This window comes from Hyla sarda, chromosome 11 (assembly GCF_029499605.1).
Source record: "Hyla sarda isolate aHylSar1 chromosome 11, aHylSar1.hap1, whole genome shotgun sequence".
In the NCBI taxonomy this organism is placed as follows: Eukaryota; Metazoa; Chordata; class Amphibia; order Anura; family Hylidae; genus Hyla; species Hyla sarda.
The window spans coordinates 29,152,789-29,171,239 of NC_079199.1; the positions used below are offsets into that span (position 1 = coordinate 29,152,789).

Sequence of the window (18,451 nt, forward strand, 5' to 3'; positions counted from 1 at the left end):
ATGCTGCTCTGGACAGTTCCTAAAATGGACAGAGATAGCAGCAGAGAGCACTGTGGTCATGATGTCAGCAGAGAGCTCTGTGTTTCAAAAAGAAAAGAATTTCCTCTGTAGTATTCAGCAGCTAATAAGTACTGGAAGGAGGAAGATTTTTTAATAGAAGTAATTTACAAATCTGTTTAACTTTCTGGCACCAGTTAATAAAAAAATAAATAAAAAAATAAAAAAAAGTTTTCCACCGGAGTACCCCTTTAACAATCAGCATAAGCCTTGCTCATGAATGAGAAGCAAGGTCATCTGTATGCTAATATAAGAAGTGACAAAAATATTACAGATGCCCCTAACAATAGTGTCTGCAATTGATGCCACATAACAGTATGCCAACAACTAACAAAGAAAAGTCTCTACCACTGATATCCCCGTAAAAATTACATAAGTCTCTCATAAGATTGTCTGCCAGGACCACATAGGCCCCTAGAACAACATCATGACTTCAGGAAGTTCGGTAACGATATATATAATACTATCCTTCATAGTCGAGGTTTTAGGCTACTTTCACACTGCCGTTGTGTCCCACCCCTAAACAGCCTTTAACGGACGTTATGGGGACGGGGCACAACGGGCAATAATGGGTCCCGATGGATCCCATTTACTATAATGGGGGTCCGTTGGGCGCCGTTATTTTGTAGTGGGAGTAGCGGGAGAAGAAGACTGCGCAAGCAGTATTTTCTTCTCCCGCTATTCTCCCCGTCTCCCCCGATGTCCGTCACACTGCTGTGTCCTAATGGCAGTGGGAAAGAAGCCTTAGCTGTACTGGCATAGAGAAAGATAAGGAGGGGGCCTATAGGGACACCTGTAACAGTACAATATTAGGTTTATGGTATACGGTTTGGCTATTACAGTGGCATTATTATATTTGGCATGATGCAGTAGTTTAGAATTATACCGTATTTTTCGCCCTATAGGACGCACCGGCATATAAGACGCACCCAATTTTAAAGGTGCAAAATCTAGAAAAAAAGATTCTGCACCCAACAGTGATCTTCAACCTGCAGACCTCCAGATGTTGCAAAACTACAACTCCCAGCATGCCCGGACAGCCAACGGCTGTCCGGGCATGCTGGGAGTTGTAGTTTTGCAACATCTGGAGTTCCGCAGGTTGAAGACCACTGGTATAGGAGGTAATACTCATGTGTCCCCGCCGCTCCGGACCCGTCACCGCTGCCCTGGATGTCGCTCCATCGCTGTCGCCGCGTCCCCGGGGTGTCCCCGACGCTCCGGACATCATCTTCCCCGGGATCCACGCTCTCTGTCGCCGTCATCACTTCGCTACGCACGCCGCTCCTATTGGATGACGGGACGGCGTGGGCGAAGACGTGATGACGTCGAAGGAGAGCGCCGGCCATGCAGGGGATCCCGGCACGGAGCAGACACAGAGGAGGCAGGTAAGGTCCCTCCCGGTGTCCTGTAAGCTGTTCGGGACACCGCGATTTCACCGCGGCGGTCCCGAACAGCCCGACTGAGCAGCCGGGTTACTGTCACTTTTGCTTCAGACGCGGCGGTCAGCTTTGATCGCCGCGTCTGAAGGGTTAATACAGGGCATCACCGCGATCGGTGATGTCCTGTATTACCCGCGGGTCCCGGCCGTTGATGGCCGCAGGGACCGACCCGATAGGGATGTATTCGCCATATAAGACGTATCAACTTTCCCCCCCCAGTTTTGGGGAAGAAAAAGTGCGTCTTATACGGCGAAAAATACGGTAGATAATTAATATAGATAAAGCAAATCCTTACAAATAAAAGTAATAAAGATCTGCTGGAAGCTGTAACTCTTTTTATTATAAAAATGAAAAACAAATCTGATACAAAACATAAAACAAAAACAAGCTTAACCAGCTATAACAAACATAACATAAATAAAATTACAAAAACAAAATCTGCCTAACCGGCCAGCCCAAATTTACTAAAATATACTTTTACTTTTTTCACATACCAAAAAACTAAATATCACACTCAAACACGCATTCCAAAAAGAACATAAAAATAGCCCAACTTGGCTTATAAAAATATATAAAACATAAAATAAGCACGACTTGGCTATAAAACAAAAGAAAAGGAACATAAAGGTAGCACAACTTGGCTGTAACTCAAAAAAGACCCTTACCCAGGGGAAAAAAGGAAAAAAAAAAAATATTTCAGCACAACTTGCTAATAAATAACACTCTGCCTCACAGCCAGAGATCCACCGGTGAAAGAAGGGCAGGGAAAAGCAGCGCGGAGACGCGGCCGGAGAGAGGGCCCAAAGAGCCCAGCCCCACGCACCGCCCCCGCACGGCCGCAAGGCCCGCGAAGCACGCCCAGCACGGCAAGGAGCCGAGGACGGCCAGAGAGGATCCGCGCGCGGCCCAGAAACCGGCGAGAGCCGGACCCAAAAAGAGCAAGCCACAACCAAAGAAAAGGACAACACCGCCGAAAAGCGAGACCGCGAAGCCGGAAGCGAGGAGAACAGAGACACCGGAGGGGAGCAGCCCCCCCAAGGAGGAAAAAATAAAATATAACATTTTATACACAAACATGTATACATGCATATACGCAAGCATACACATACATACACATATATATATATATATATATATATATACATACACATGTATATACACATAAACGCACACATATACATACACATAAACACATATGACACTACTTAACTACTGGCCCGACTGCACTATACACTATATAATATAAAACAATATAAATACAAAGCCCAATATATACAAAACACAATACAAAACTTACTGAAAATACACAAAAATATACTACAGAAAACAACGGAAAACACCTACACTAAAACTGTCCCCTCACCCACACCACCCCTCCTGTACATGGGTCAGAGTCCATACCGTCCATACAGTTCACAAAGTCCAGTCCTTAACTGACCCATGTCAGGACCCCAAAACACCACAAAACCACCACCCACAAATACACCCTCCCCACCTAACACTCCTCCCAACCAACTTATATACAAACTTATTCATTCTGAACCACCACCCCCTTTAGGCCCAAGTTTGGTTGCCTGTAAGCCCTTCATACCATGTAAATTGAAAACAAAACAAAAAGCTAATGTGCACATGCATCAGCCCACCACCAGGGAGAAGGATGGCAGACCTGATACATAAATCATTTTATACTCTTTCCCTAACTCCCCCTACAATTCTCCCTAATTCTATCCCTACAATAAATCTGACCCTACCCTCACCCTATCTCTACCCCTATAACACTGCCCCTAACCAAAAATAAAAGGTACTCTACCCAAAAGGTTTAGTACCTAGGGCACATGAAATGAGAAACCTCTCCACAGGAGAGAAGCCCTACTGGTACCAAGACTGCCATACTCCAAAGACCTGATCTTCCCGAGGTCACCAGTGATGTTCCTACAGACCTCCACCTCGGAGAGGATTTTCTGTTGGGTCGACACTAAGCACCGTGCGTTCCACGTGTAGTACCTAACCACTAAACTGACTAAAAATAAAGTGCCCCGATCTCGGCCACCCAGGTTCCTGAATGCCCCATAAGCCCACTCCGGATAGGCAAGGCCGGCAAGTTGACTCCAGCCGATGGAAGCGCCCACCCTGTTGTAGACCCCTATGTTAAAGGGACAATGAAGCAGGAAGTGGTCCATGCTTTCCAGCGTGTCCCCGCACTCTTCTCGGGGACATCCCCGGTCATCAGAGTTCCTGTACTTCAGGTTGTCCTTTACACATAGCTTCCCCTGAAAGCAGCGCCAGGCCAAGTCCCAAAACTTCTGGGGGATCCTTTTCATGTTTAAAAGATACAACCCCTCCCTCAGATCCCGACCTGGGCAGTCCCTGAGCGCCAGAGGCTTCTGGAAGTGGGTCAACAGAACCCGTTTGTCAAGGAACTGCCTTGACTGGGTCCTGATCTCCCACACTCCCAGACCCCACCGACGTATCGCCTTCAGAGTCGGGGTAGCGTAAGCCGGAAGATATCCATGTGGTGTACGGAGGTCCTTCACTTGCCCTCCTGTCTCCCATTCCTGGAAGAAAGGCCGAAACCACTCCTTGCAGGAGAGTACCCACGGAGGAGCCCTCTCTTTCCAGAGGTTTGCAATGTTGGCTTTCAAGAAGGTGTTCGTTAAGAACACCACGGGGTTTACCATAGATAAACCCCCTAGTCTCCTCGTGCGGTACGTAACCTCCCTCTTGACTAGGTTCAACCTGTTCCCCCATAACAGTTGGAAAAACAGGCTGTAGACCCTAGTGTAGTAAGCCTCTGGTAAGATACATACACTGCCCAGATAGATAAACAAGGGGAGCAGGTACGATTTGATCAGGTGTACCCTTTCCCTGAGGGTCATAGACCAACCCTTCCACTGGTTCACCCTCTGAGTGGCATCCTGGAGCTTACCGTCCCAGTTTTTGGTGGGATAATCATCCTGGCCGAATGTGATGCCCAGAATTTTTGCTGACTCTTGGAGCCCTGGAAGGGTGTCAGGGAGATCAAACGTGGGATCTCCCCCTCCCAGCCAGAGACTTTCACACTTATCCCGGTTGATCTTGGACCCGGATGCCTCCGAGTAGCGGTCCACCTCTGACATCACCACATCGACCTCCTCCCGTGAGGAGACGAAAATAGTGACATCATCAGCGTACGCCACTACTCTCTGGGCGACATCCGGCTTCGCCAGAGTCATCCCGACTCCTGCCAACGGCCCACAATCTACCCTCCGGACGAAGGGATCGATTGCGAACACGTATAACAGCGGGCTCAAAGGACAACCCTGATGGACTCCGGACCCCACCTCAAAAGAGCGGCCAGACCAACCGTTCACCAGCGGGAAACTCTCTGCCCCTGCATATAAGGTGACAAGCCAATTCACAAAAGTACTCGCTAAGCCATATCTCAGGAGGACGGACCAGAGGTACTCGTGGTTCACCCGATCAAATGCTTTGGCCTGATCCAAGGACAGCATGTACCCCTTCCAGAGACCCGCACTACTCCGCTCCACTGCCTCCCTGACACTGAGGACAGCACTTAAGGTGCTTCGGCCTGGAACAGAGCAGTGCTGGGCCCCCGAAAGGAGCCGGGGTGCAAATTTCACCAACCGATTAAACAGTATCTTGGCCAGAAGCTTTCTGTCCGTATTGAGAAGAGCTATGGGCCTCCAATTCTCAATCCGGCTAGGATCTTTACCCTTTGACAGAAGAATCAGGGCTGACCTCCTCATTGACTTTGGTAGAGTGCCCGAGGAGAGACACTCATTGAATACCTCAGTCAAGAGGGGAGCTAAAGACTCCTTAAAGGTCCTGTACCACTCGGATGTTAAGCCATCCGGACCTGGCGACTTCTTGGGGGCGAGCCCCTCGATCGCCAGTCTCACTTCCTCTTCCCTGATTTCTTCTGCCAAAACATCAAGAGAGGGGTCTACCCCTGGCTCAGGAATAGTTTCAGCCAGGAAAGCCGACATCCCGTCTCGATCTAGATCCTTCCTTCCCAAGAGGTGCGAGTAGAAGGATCTGACGACCTCCAGGATCCCTGATCTGGACCGATTCAGAGATCCCGAACTATCAATCAGTCCTGAGACCACTTTACTACTCACTGACATCTTACAGTTCTTGTAAGGGTCGGGCGAGCGGTACCTCCCGTAATCCCTCTCAAAAACCAAAGATGCGTGCCTATCGTACTGACACCCCATCAGCAAGGATTTCACTCTGGAGATATCCTCCCGGCTACCTCCAGTCGAGACAAGGAGCTCGAGTTTCCTCCTCAGACCCTGATACAGGCGGTACCTATTCAGGGACCTGAGGCTCGAGAGCTGGCGGAAGAACCCCGCAACCCGCTTCTTGAATATCTCCCACCACTCTGACTTACTACTACAAAAGTCCAGTAAAGGTACCTGACTCTGAAGAAAATCCTCAAAGGACTGTCTTATCTCCGCTTCCTCCAGGAGGGACGAATTCAGCTTCCAATAACCTTTACCCATCCGGGGGGTCTCTGAAACATTCAAGGAAAACAAAATCATACAGTGATCGGAGAATTCCACCTCAACCACGGACACTGCGGAAGAGACGGCTTCCTCCTTTAAATAAAACCTGTCTATCCTAGACCTGCAGCTACCTCGATGATAGGTGAAACCCACGTGGCCTGAGGGGCTCCGGATGTGGGCGTCCTCTAGGCGAGCTTCCCTAACTATATTATTGAGGGCCACGCTATCGTAAGCCAGCGGACCATTGGAACCTCTCCTATCTTGGGACCTCGTGACATTATTGAAGTCCCCTCCAAAAATCACTTGCCGGCTAGTAAAAAGGAAGGGCTTAATCCTCATAAAGAGATCTTTGCGGCCCCACTTGGTTTGTGGGGCGTAGATGTTAATGAGCCGGAGCTCTTGCCCCTTCATGAGGACATCTAAGATCAGGTACCTCCCCATTTCTAACTCAATAACCCGTCGGCATTCAACCGGAGCGGTAAAAAGGACCGCCACCCCACTATACGGCTCAGCCGCAAGAGACCAGTGGGAGGGACCGCACCTCCACTCTCTTCTGGCTTTTACCAGGGAGGCTGAATCTGACAACCTGGTCTCTTGCAGATACAAAATGTCGGCTTCAACACGGCCGAGAAAATCAAAGGCTGCAAATCTAGCCGTATCAGACTTTATGCTGGCACAGTTAATGGATGCCAGCGTCAATGGGGTGAGTGCCGCCATCATGGGTGATTAAGTTAGATGGCCTCACCTTTATTTCTTCTTCCCCTTCTTCTTCGTGCCCTCATCCCCAGAAGAAGAAGAAAGGGCAGGACCGCTTTTACCCCTTTTTTTGGACTCACTCTGGTCCATATGGTCCCCGTCTCCGTCCGACCCCGGTCTAGCCCTGCCCTCTGAGGAAGGTGCCTCAACAGGACAGGGCCCAGTTCCCCCCAGAGGCTCTCTCTCCCTAGGCACCTCGCCCTCACCTTCCCCCTCCAAGGAGGGGGAGGAGATGTTATCAAGGACGAGGTACCGGTTTGACAGGTCAACCAGAGGGGGGGCAGTCAGGCTTCCGCTTTGGACCCGGCCCGCAGTACGAGGGAGAGAGGGCTTGGACCTCTTCTTTCTCCCTTTCCTTTTGCCCTTGTCTTTCTTTTTGGCCTTCTCTACACTCTCCTCATCCACACTTTCATAGTGGGAGGAATCGGAAGAGTCGGCCATATTGCCTTCCTCTTCGCCCAGTCTCCTGACCTCCTCATCCAGCACGTCCTCCTCCAGGGCTTCAGTCATTTCAGGGCCAGCTTCAGGAGCAGGGGCCGGAGCTACCCCCGTCACTTGGGCACTCTCCTGCTCCCTACTCCTCCTCCGATTTTCCTCCCGCCTTAGTTTGGCGGGGCCCTTCTTCCTCACTAGCCCTGGTGCGCCCCCATCCCTGCTCGTACCCTCTCCAGCCGAGGCAACTTCACAGCTCTCCCCAGCCGGAGCGGCCGCCGCACGGGCGAAGGCGCTAGGACAACGGCTGAAAGGGTGCCCGAGGACACCACACAGATGGCAGCGGATCTGCCTACAGGATGCGGCCAGATGACCCACCCCACCACACAAAGCACAGACCTGTACAGTACAAGCTGCGCTAAAATGGGTGGGGCTACCGCACCTGTGACAGACCTTAGGCTGCCCCTGGTAGAAGACCTGGATCCTGTCACGTCCAAGGAAGGCGGCTGACGGAATGTGGGCAACCGTACTCCCTGAACGCCTGAGTTTGACGGAAAACGTCCAGGCCCCGGACCAGATCCCGTGCTCATCAATGTTTTTCTTGGGCATGTCCGTCACATCCCCATACCGACCGAGCCAGGTCATGATGTCGTAGCAAGAAAGTGACTCGTTACGGGTCAAAACGGTCACCTTCTTGACCGAGTTCTGACGGGAAATTGCCTTTACGGCAAAATCCCGCCAGCCGGGCTCGTTCTTCGCCACCTCGTAGTTTGACCAGAAGAGTTCGAGACCCTCTGGCCGAACGAAACTGACGTCAAACTCGGACGTACCGTAGGGGTGGATCAGGGCAAAGATGTCACTCGCCCTGAATTCCATCTGGAGGAGGAGCTCAACCACTTTAGCGCGAGGTGGGCACGCATCCTCACCCCTCCAAATCAGACGGACCACATTCCTGCGGTTATTGTCCTGCCCGGTTGTCGGGAGGGACCAGACCACCTCCCCATTCTGCTCTCGGAAAGCCCCCAAACCGTGCCTCTCTATCCAGAAAGACAGGTCGACCTCATCCCTTCCCTCTACCTGGATCGACCTGTCTCCCCTACGCAGAGCCTCCAGGAGGCGCTGTTGCAAGTAACCCCCGGGGACGGACGGAGACGGGGACCCCCCTGGACCCCCGGCAGCGACATTAGCATAGCTCCTAGGAGCAGTCACTGCCGGGGGGGCAGCCGGGCCAGACCCAGACCCAGAACCACCATTCACACCTTCTCTCACACCACCACTCACATCATCCTTTATTCCATTCATACCACTACTCCCACCAACATTCACTCCACTGACACTCCTCTCATCCACAACACTACTACACTCAGCATTCTCACTCATACCCTGCCTAACTGATTCTGGGCTGGCTGGGATTTGTAGTACCGCTGGCTTAATTACAGTCTTTTTTTCCGGCTTGGCTGCTGCTGATGATGATGGCTCCTCCTTCTGAATGATCAATGGTGCCTCCTGAGTCTGGGGCTGCCCCACCGAGAGCACCCCAGCTCCTCCCACGGCGCCATTGCCGGACACTGATCCCGACACCGGGACACTCCTCCCCCTCACAGGGGAGTGCCCTGCAGTGCCCGCAGAACACACTGTACTCGGGGGACCGCCCCCCGAGCACACAGACACAACGCTCTCTGGCGCCCGGACACTCCCCCCCCCTCACAGGGGAGTGCCCCGCGGCGCCAGTAGTGCCCACAGTACTCGGGGAACCGCCCCCCGAGCACACGGCAGCATAACTTGCCTCTGGCACTTGGACACGCCCCCTGCCACCCTGGGGCGGTCCTGCAGTGCCAGAGCTGCCCGGCATGAGCCCATCCTGCCCTTCCCTACCGACAGGATGGGTGGGCTTCACAACTATTGCGCCCTTAGCCTTTCCTGACGCCTTACTGTACTCCCCGTGCTGGCCCCGCTCCACCACAGGAACGGGGTCTGGCAGTTTGGGGGAGCCCGCAGCCTGAACCAGCTTTGCAGCTGGCCCAGACTGCTGGAAAGGGACAAATACATATTGTACTGTCTCCTTGGTCTTCCTTTTTTTGGACCTCTGCTTGACCACCACATCTTCACACTCCTCGTCCCCAAAGGTGAAATTCTGGAGGTGGGCTGGGGACTCCTGCATCACAATTGCCCTCAGCAGACCCCCAGCCTCACCCTCCACGTCATCCTCCTCACTCTCGCTTGGCGGAAGTGCCACCTGTCCAGCCTCAATGTAGCTGTCCTGGGTCTGGGTGTCACCTGGAGTAGCTACAACTCCCACACTTTCCTCCATCTTCTCCTCTTCACCACCATCCTCACTATCTTCGCCGCCACTACTCTCCCCATCATCCACCTCCACCTTACCTGGGGATTTCGTGGCGGCAAACCGATTGCTGTTGATCAGCTTCTCCTTGAAGAGACCGCTCCCCTCCAGTATCTCCGCTCTCCTCGCCTCCAGCTTCACAATCTCGCCCTTCAGCGATGTTATCCTCTTCTTCAGTTCTGGCTTGCTCTTTCTGGATCCTGTACTCATCAGACTCTGGGTCGCACGCAGATCCTCTCTGGCCATCCTCAGCTCCTTGCCGCGCTGCTCGTACTCCGCAAACCTTGCGGCCATGCGGGAGCAGTACGTGGAACTGGACTCGCCGGGCCCACTCTCCGACCACATCTCCACACTGCTTTTCCGTGCCTTTCTTCCACCAGTGGATCTCTGGCTGGCACCCGTAGCCTGGGTAGCAGAGCCTGCATTGCTGCAGACTCTGCCTGATCTTCTCCCGGCCGGAACAATGGCTGTCGAAGTTTTCACTCCACTTCCCGCCAGCCTGGAACGGGGAGTGGAGCCACGAGGCTCCATTGCAGGAGCTTCTTCCCCAGGAATCTGCCACAAACCTGGGGAAAGCTTGTTGGAAAACTCTGCTTGGCTCTGCTCTGCTGGAACTCTCAGGAGACACACCCGCACACACCCTGATGGGAGCTGTAACTCTTTTTATTATAAAAATGAAAAACAAATCTGATACAAAACATAAAACAAAAACAAGCTTAACCAGCTATAACAAACATAACATAAATAAAATTACAAAAACAAAATCTGCCTAACCGGCCAGCCCAAATTTACTAAAATATACTTTTACTTTTTTCACATACCAAAAAACTAAATATCACACTCAAACACGCATTCCAAAAAGTACATAAAAATAGCCCAACTTGGCTTATAAAAATATATAAAACATAAAATAAGCATGACTTGGCTATAAAACAAAAGAAAAGGAACATAAAGGTAGCACAACTTGGCTGTAACTCAAAAATGACCCTTACCCAGGGGAAAAAATAAAAAAAAAAATAAAAAAAGTAAAAAAAAAATATTTCAGCACAACTTGCTAATAAATAACACTCTGCCTCATAGCCAGAGATCCACCGGTGAAAGAAGGGCAGGGAAAAGCAGCGCGGCCGGAGAGAGGGCCCAAAGAGCCCAGCCCCATGCACCGCCCCCGCACGGCCGCAAGGCCCGCGAAGCACGCCCAGCACGGCAAGGAGCCGAGGACGGCCAGAGAGGATCTGCGCGCGGCCCAGAAACCGGCGAGAGCCGGACCCAAAAATAGCAAGCCACAACCGAAGAAAAGGACAACACCGCCGAAAAGCGAGACCGCGAAGCCGGAGGCGAGGAGAACAGAGACACCGGAGGGGAGCAGCCCCCCCAAGGAGGAAAAAATAAAATATAAAATTTTATACACAAACATGTATACATGCATATACGCAAGCATACACATACATATACATACATATATATATATACATACACATAAACGCACACATATACATACACATAAACACATATGACACTACTTAACTACTGGCCCGACTGCACTATACACTATATAATATAAAACAATATAAATACAAAGCCCAATATATACAAAACACAATATATACAAAACTTACTGAAAATACACAAAAATATACTACAGAAAACAACGGAAAACACCTACACTAAAACTGTCCCCTCACCCACACCACCCCTCCTGTACATGGGTCAGAGTCCATACCGTCCATACAGTTCTCAAAGTCCAGTCCTTAACTGACCCATGTCAGTACCCCAAAACACCACAAAACCACCACCCACAAATACACCCTCCCCACCTAACACTCCTCCCAACCAACTTATATACAAACTTATACATTCTGAACCACCACACCCTTTAGGCCCAAGTTTGGTTGCCTGTAAGCCCTTCATACCATGTAAATTGAAAACAAAACAAAAAGCTAATGTGCACATGCATCAGCCCACCACCAGGGAGAAGGATGGCAGACCTGATACATAAATCATTTTATACTCTTTCCCTAACTCCCCCTACAATTCTCCCTAATTCTATCCCTACAATAAATCTGACCCTACCCTCACCCTATCTCTACCCCTATAACACTGCCCCTAACCAAAAATAAAAGGTACTCTACCCAAAAGGTTTAGTACCTAGGGCACATGAAATGAGAAACCTCTCCACAGGAGAGAAGCCCTACTGGTACCAAGACTGCCATACTCCAAAGACCTGATCTTCCCGAGGTCACCAGTGATGTTCCTACAGACCTCCACCTCGGAGAGGATTTTCTGTTGGGTCGACACTAAGCACCGTGCGTTCCACGTGTAGTACCTAACCACTAAACTGACTAAAAATAAAGTGCCCCGATCTCGGCCACCCAGGTTCCTGAATGCCCCATAAGCCCACTCCGGATAGGCAAGGCCGGCAAGTTGACTCCAGCCGATGGAAGCGCCCACCCTGTTGTAGACCCCTATGTTAAAGGGACAATGAAGCAGGAAGTGGTCCATGCTTTCCAGCGTGTCCCCGCACTCTTCTCGGGGACATCCCCGGTCATCAGAGTTCCTGTACTTCAGGTTGTCCTTTACACATAGCTTCCCCTGAAAGCAGCGCCAGGCCAAGTCCCAAAACTTCTGGGGGATCCTTTTCATGTTTAAAAGATACAACCCCTCCCTCAGATCCCGACCTGGGCAGTCCCTGAGCGCCAGAGGCTTCTGGAAGTGGGTCAACAGAACCCGTTTGTCAAGGAACTGCCTTGACTGGGTCCTGATCTCCCACACTCCCAGACCCCACCGACGTATCGCCTTCAGAGTCGGGGTAGCGTAAGCCGGAAGATATCCATGGGGCGTACGGAGGTCCTTCACTTGCCCTCCTGTCTCCCATTCCTGGAAGAAAGGCCGAAACCACTCCTTGCAGGAGAGTACCCACGGAGGAGCCCTCTCTTTCCAGAGGTTTGCAATGTTGGCTTTCAAGAAGGTGTTCGTTAAGAACACCACGGGGTTTACCATAGATAAACCCCCTAGTCTCCTCGTGCGGTACGTAACCTCCCTCTTGACTAGGTTCAACCTGTTCCCCCATAACAGTTGGAATAACAGGCTGTAGACCCTAGTGTAGTAAGCCTCTGGTAAGATACATACACTGCCCAGATAGATAAACAAGGGGAGCAGGTACGATTTGATCAGGTGTACCCTTTCCCTGAGGGTCATAGACCAACCCTTCCACTGGTTCACCCTCTGAGTGGCATCCTGGAGCTTACCGTCCCAGTTTTTGGTGGGATAATCATCCTGGCCGAATGTGATGCCCAGAATTTTTGCTGACTCTTGGAGCCCTGGAAGGGTGTCAGGGAGATCAAACGTGGGATCTCCCCCTCCCAGCCAGAGACTTTCACACTTATCCCGGTTGATCTTGGACCCGGATGCCTCCGAGTAGCGGTCCACCTCTGACATCACCACATCGACCTCCTCCCGTGAGGAGACGAAAATAGTGACATCATCAGCGTACGCCACTACTCTCTGGGCGACATCCGGCTCCGCCAGAGTCATCCCGACTCCCGTCAACGACCCACAATCTACCCTCCGGACGAAGGGATCGATTGCGAACACGTATAACAGCGGGCTCAAAGGACAACCCTGACGGACTCCGGACCCCACCTCAAAAGAGCGGCCAGACCAACCGTTCACCAGCGGGAAACTCTCTGCCCCTGCATATAAGGTGACAAGCCAATTCACAAAAGTACTCGGTAAGCCATATCTCAGGAGGACGGACCAGAGGTACTCGTGGTTCACCCGATCAAATGCTTTGGCCTGATCCAAGGACAGCATGTACCCCTTCCAGAGACCCGCACCACTCCGCTCCACTGCCTCCCTGACACTGAGGACAGCACTTAAGGTGCTTCGGCCCGGAACAGAGCAGTGCTGGGCCCCCGAAAGGAGCCGGGGTGCAAATTTCACCAACCGATTAAACAGTATCTTGGCCAGAAGCTTCCTGTCCGTATTGAGAAGAGCTATGGGCCTCCAATTCTCAATCCGGCTGGGATCTTTACCCTTTGACAGAAGAATCAGGGCTGACCTCCTCATTGACTTTGGTAGAGTGCCCGAGGAGAGACACTCATTGAATACCTCAGTCAAGAGGGGAGCTAAAGACTCCTTAAAGGTCCTGTACCACTCGGATGTTAAGCCATCCGGACCTGGCGACTTCTTGGGGGCGAGCCCCTCGATCGCCAGTCTCACTTCCTCTTCCCTGATTTCTTCTGCCAAAACATCAAGAGAGGGGTCTACCCCTGGCTCAGGAATAGTTTCAGCCAGGAAAGCCGACATCCCATCTCGATCTAGATCCTTCCTTCCCAAGAGGTGCAAGTAGAAGGATCTGACGACCTCCAGGATCCCTGATCTGGACCGATTCAGAGATCCCGTACTATCAATCAGTCCTGAGACCACTTTACTACTCACTGACATCTTACAGTTCTTGTAAGGGTCGGGCGAGCGGTACCTCCCGTAATCCCTCTCAAAAACCAAAGATGCGTGCCTATCGTACTGACACCCCATCAGCAAGGATTTCACTCTGGAGATATCCTCCCGGCTACCTCCAGTCGAGACAAGGAGCTCGAGTTTCCTCCTCAGACCCTGATACAGGCGGTACCTATTCAGGGACCTGAGGCTCGAGAGCTGGCGGAAGAACCCCGCAACCCGCTTCTTGAATATCTCCCACCACTCTGACTTACTACTACAAAAGTCCAGTAAAGGTACCTGACTCTGAAGAAAATCCTCAAAGGACTGTCTTATCTCCGCTTCCTCCAGGAGGGACGAATTCAGCTTCCAATAACCTTTACCCATCCGGGGGGTCTCTGAAACATTCAAGGAAAACAAAATCATACAGTGATCGGAGAATTCCACCTCAACCACGGACACTGCGGAAGAGACGGCTTCCTCCTTTAAATAAAACCTGTCTATCCTAGACCTGCAGCTACCTCGATGATAGGTGAAACCCACGTGGCCTGAGGGGCTCCGGATGTGGGCGTCCTCTAGGCGAGCTTCCCTAACTATATTATTGAGGGCCACGCTATCGTAAGCCAGCGGACCATTGGAACCTCTCCTATCTTGGGACCTCGTGACATTATTGAAGTCCCCTCCAAAAATCACTTGCCGGCTAGTAAAAAGGAAGGGCTTGATCCTCATAAAGAGATCTTTGCGGCCCCACTTGGTTTGTGGGGCGTAGATGTTAATGAGCCGGAGCTCTTGCCCCTTCATGAGGACATCTAAGATCAGGCACCTCCCCATTTCTAACTCAATAACCCGTCGGCATTCAACCGGAGCGGTAAAAAGGACCGCCACCCCACTATACGGCTCAGCCGCAAGAGACCAGTGGGAGGGACCGCGCCTCCACTCTCTTCTGGCTTTTACCAGGGAGGCTAGATCTGACAACCTGGTCTCCTGCAGATACAAAGTGTCGGCTTCAACACGGCCGAGAAAATCAAAGGCTGCGAATCTAGCCGTATCAGACTTTATGCTGGCACAGTTAATGGATGCCAGCGTCAATGGGGTGAGTGCCGCCATCATGGGTGATTAAGTTAGATGGCCTCACCTTTATTTCTTCTTCCCCTTCTTCTTCGTGCCCTCATCCCCAGAAGAAGAAGAAAGGGCAGGACCGCTTTTACCCCTTTTTTTTGACTCACTCTGGTCCATATGGTCCCCGTCTCCGTCCGACCCCGGTCTAGCCCTGCCCTCTGAGGAAGGTGCCTCAACAGGACAGGGCCCAGTTCCCCCCAGAGGCTCTCTCTCCCTAGGCACCTCGCCCTCACCCTCCCCCTCCAAGGAGGGGGAGGAGATGTTATCAAGGACGAGGTACCGGTTTGACAGGTCAACCAGAGGGGGGGCAGTCAGGCTTCCGCTTTGGACCCGGCCCGCAGTACGAGGGAGAGAGGGCTTGGACCTCTTCTTTCTCCCTTTCCTTTTGCCCTTGTCTTTCTTTTTGGCCTTCTCTACACTCTCCTCATCCACACTTTCATAGTGGGAGGAATCGGAAGAGTCGGCCATATTGCCTTCCTCTTCGCCCAGTCTCCTGACCTCCTCATCCAGCACGTCCTCCTCCAGGGCTTCAGTCATTTCAGGGCCAGCTTCAGGAGCAGGGGCCGGAGCTACCCCCGTCACTTGGGCACTCTCCTGCTCCCTACTCCTCCTCCGATTTTCCTCCCGCCTTAGTTTGGCGGGGCCCTTCTTCCTCACTAGCCCTGGTGCGCCCCCATCCCTGCTCGTACCCTCTCCAGCCGAGGCAACTTCACAGCTCTCCCCAGCCGGAGCGGCCGCCGCACGGGCGAAGGCGCTAGGGCAACGGCTGAAAGGGTGCCCGAGGACACCACACAGATGGCAGCGGATCTGCCTACAGGATGCGGCCAGATGACCCACCCCACCACACAAAGCACAGACCTGTACAGTACAGGCTGCGCTAAAATGGGTGGGGCTACCGCACCTGTGACAGACCTTAGGCTGCCCCTGGTAGAAGACCTGGATCCTGTCACGTCCAAGGAAGGCGGCTGACGGAATGTGGGCAACCGTACTCCCTGAACGCCTGAGTTTGACGGAAAACGTCCAGGCCCCGGACCAGATCCCGTGCTCATCAATGTTTTTCTTGGGCATGTCCGTCACATCCCCATACCGACCGAGCCAGGTCATGATGTCGTAACAAGAAAGTGACTCGTTACGGGTCAAAACGGTCACCTTCTTGACCGAGTTCTGACGGGAAATTGCCTTTACGGCAAAATCCCGCCAGCCGGGCTCGTTCTTCGCCACCTCGTAGTTTGACCAGAAGAGTTCGAGACCCTCTGGCCGAACGAAACTGACGTCAAACTCGGACGTACCGTAGGGGTGGATCAGGGCAAAGATGTCACTCGCCCTGAATTCCATCTGGAGGAGGAGCTCAACCACTTTAGCGCGAGGTGGGCATGCATCCTCACCCCTCCAAATCAGACGGACCACATTCCTGCGGTTATTGTCCTGCCCGGTTGTCGGGAGGGACCAGACCACCTCCCCATTCTGCACTCGGAAAGCCCCCAAACCGTGCCTCTCTATCCAGAAAGACAGGTCGACCTCACCCCTTCCCTCTACCTGGATCGACCTGTCTCCCCTACGCAGAGCCTCCAGGAGGCGCTGTTGCAAGTAACCCCCGGGGACGGACGGAGACGGGGACCCCCCTGGACCCCCGGCAGCGACATTAGCATAGCTCCTAGGAGCAGTCACTGCCGGGGGGGCAGCCGGGCCAGACCCAGACCCAGACCCAGAACCACCATTCACACCACCACTCACATCATCCTTTTTTCCATCCATACCACTACTCCCACCAACATTCACTCCACTGACACTCCTCTCATCCACAACACTACTACACTCAGCATTCTCACTCATACCCTGCCTAACTGATTCTGGGCTGGCTGGGAATTGTAGTACTGCTGGCTTAACTACATTCTTTTTGTCCGGCTTGGCTGCTGCTGCTGCTGATAATGGTTCCTCCTGACTGGGCAATGATCCAGGCACCGGGACACTCCCCCCCCTCACAGGGGAGTTCCCCGCAGTGCCCGCAGAACAAACTGTACTCGGGGGACCGCCCCCCGAGCACACGGACTCAGCGCTCTCTGGCACCCGGACACTCCCCCCCCTCACAGGGGAGTGCCCCGCAGCGCCAGTAGTGCCCACAGTACTCGGGGAACCGCCCCCCGAGCACACGGCAGCGTAACTTGTCTCTGGCACTTGGACACGCCCCCTGCCACCCTGGGGCGGTCCTGCAGTGCCAGAGCTGCCCGGCATGAGCCCATCCTGCCCTTCCCTACCGACAGGATGGGTGGGCTTCACAACTATTGCGCCCTTAGCCTTTCCTGACGCCTTACTGTACTCCCCGTGCTGGCCCCGCTCCACCACAGGAACGGGGTCTGGCAGTTTGGGGGAGCCCGCAGCCTGAACCAGCTTTGCAGCTGGCCCAGACTGCTGGAAGGGGACAAATACATATTGTACCGTCTCCTTTGTCTTCCTTTTCTTGGACCTCTGCTTGACCACCACATCTTCACACTCCTCGTCCCCAAAGGTGAAATTCTGGAGGTGGGCTGGGGACTCCTGCATCACAATTGCCCTCAGCAGACCCCCAGCCTCACCCTCCACGTCATCCTCCTCACTCTCGCTTGGCGGAAGTGCCACCTGTCCAGCCTCAATGTAGCTGTCCTGGGTCTGGGTGTCACCTGGAGTAGCTACAACTCCCACACTTTCCTCCATCTTCTCCTCTTCACCACCATCCTCACTATCTTCGCCGCCACTACTCTCCCCATCATCCACCTCCACCTTACCTGGGGATTTCGTGGCGGCAAACCGATTGCTGTTGATCAGCTTCTCCTTGAAGAGACCGCTCCCCTCCAGTATCTCCGCTCTCCTCGCCTCCAGCTTCACAATCTCGCCCTTCAGCGATGTTATCCTCTTCTTCAGTTCTGGCTTGCTCTTTCTGGATCCTGTACTCATCAGACTCTGGGTCGCACGCAGATCCTCTCTGGCCATCCTCAGCTCCTTGCCGCGCTGCTCGTACTCCGCAAACCTTGCGGCCATGCGGGAGCAGTACGTGGAACTGGACTCGCCGGGCCCACTCTCCGACCACATCTCCACACTGCTTTTCCGTGCCTTTCTTCCACCAGTGGATCTCTGGCTGGCACCCGTAGCCTGGGTAGCAGAGCCTGCATTGCTGCAGACTCTGACTGATCTTCTCCCGGCCGGAACAATGGCTGTCGAAGTTTTCACTCCACTTCCCGCCAGCCTGGAACGGGGAGTGGAGCCACGAGGCTCCATTGCAGGAGCTTCTTCCCCAGGAATCTGCCACAAACCTGGGGAAAGCTTGTTGGAAAACTCTGCTTGGCTCTGCTCTGCTGGAACTCTCAGGAGACACACCCGCACACACCCTGCTG

At 52.9% G+C, this 18,451-nt stretch overlaps 1 protein-coding gene across 6 annotated transcripts in view; it reads right to left on the reverse strand.

Annotated features, from left to right (window-relative positions):
* LOC130295869 (photoreceptor outer segment membrane glycoprotein 2-like) overlaps positions 1-18,451 on the reverse strand; it is a 65,207-nt gene that overhangs the window by 26,822 nt on the left and 19,934 nt on the right. The window lies entirely within an intron of this gene.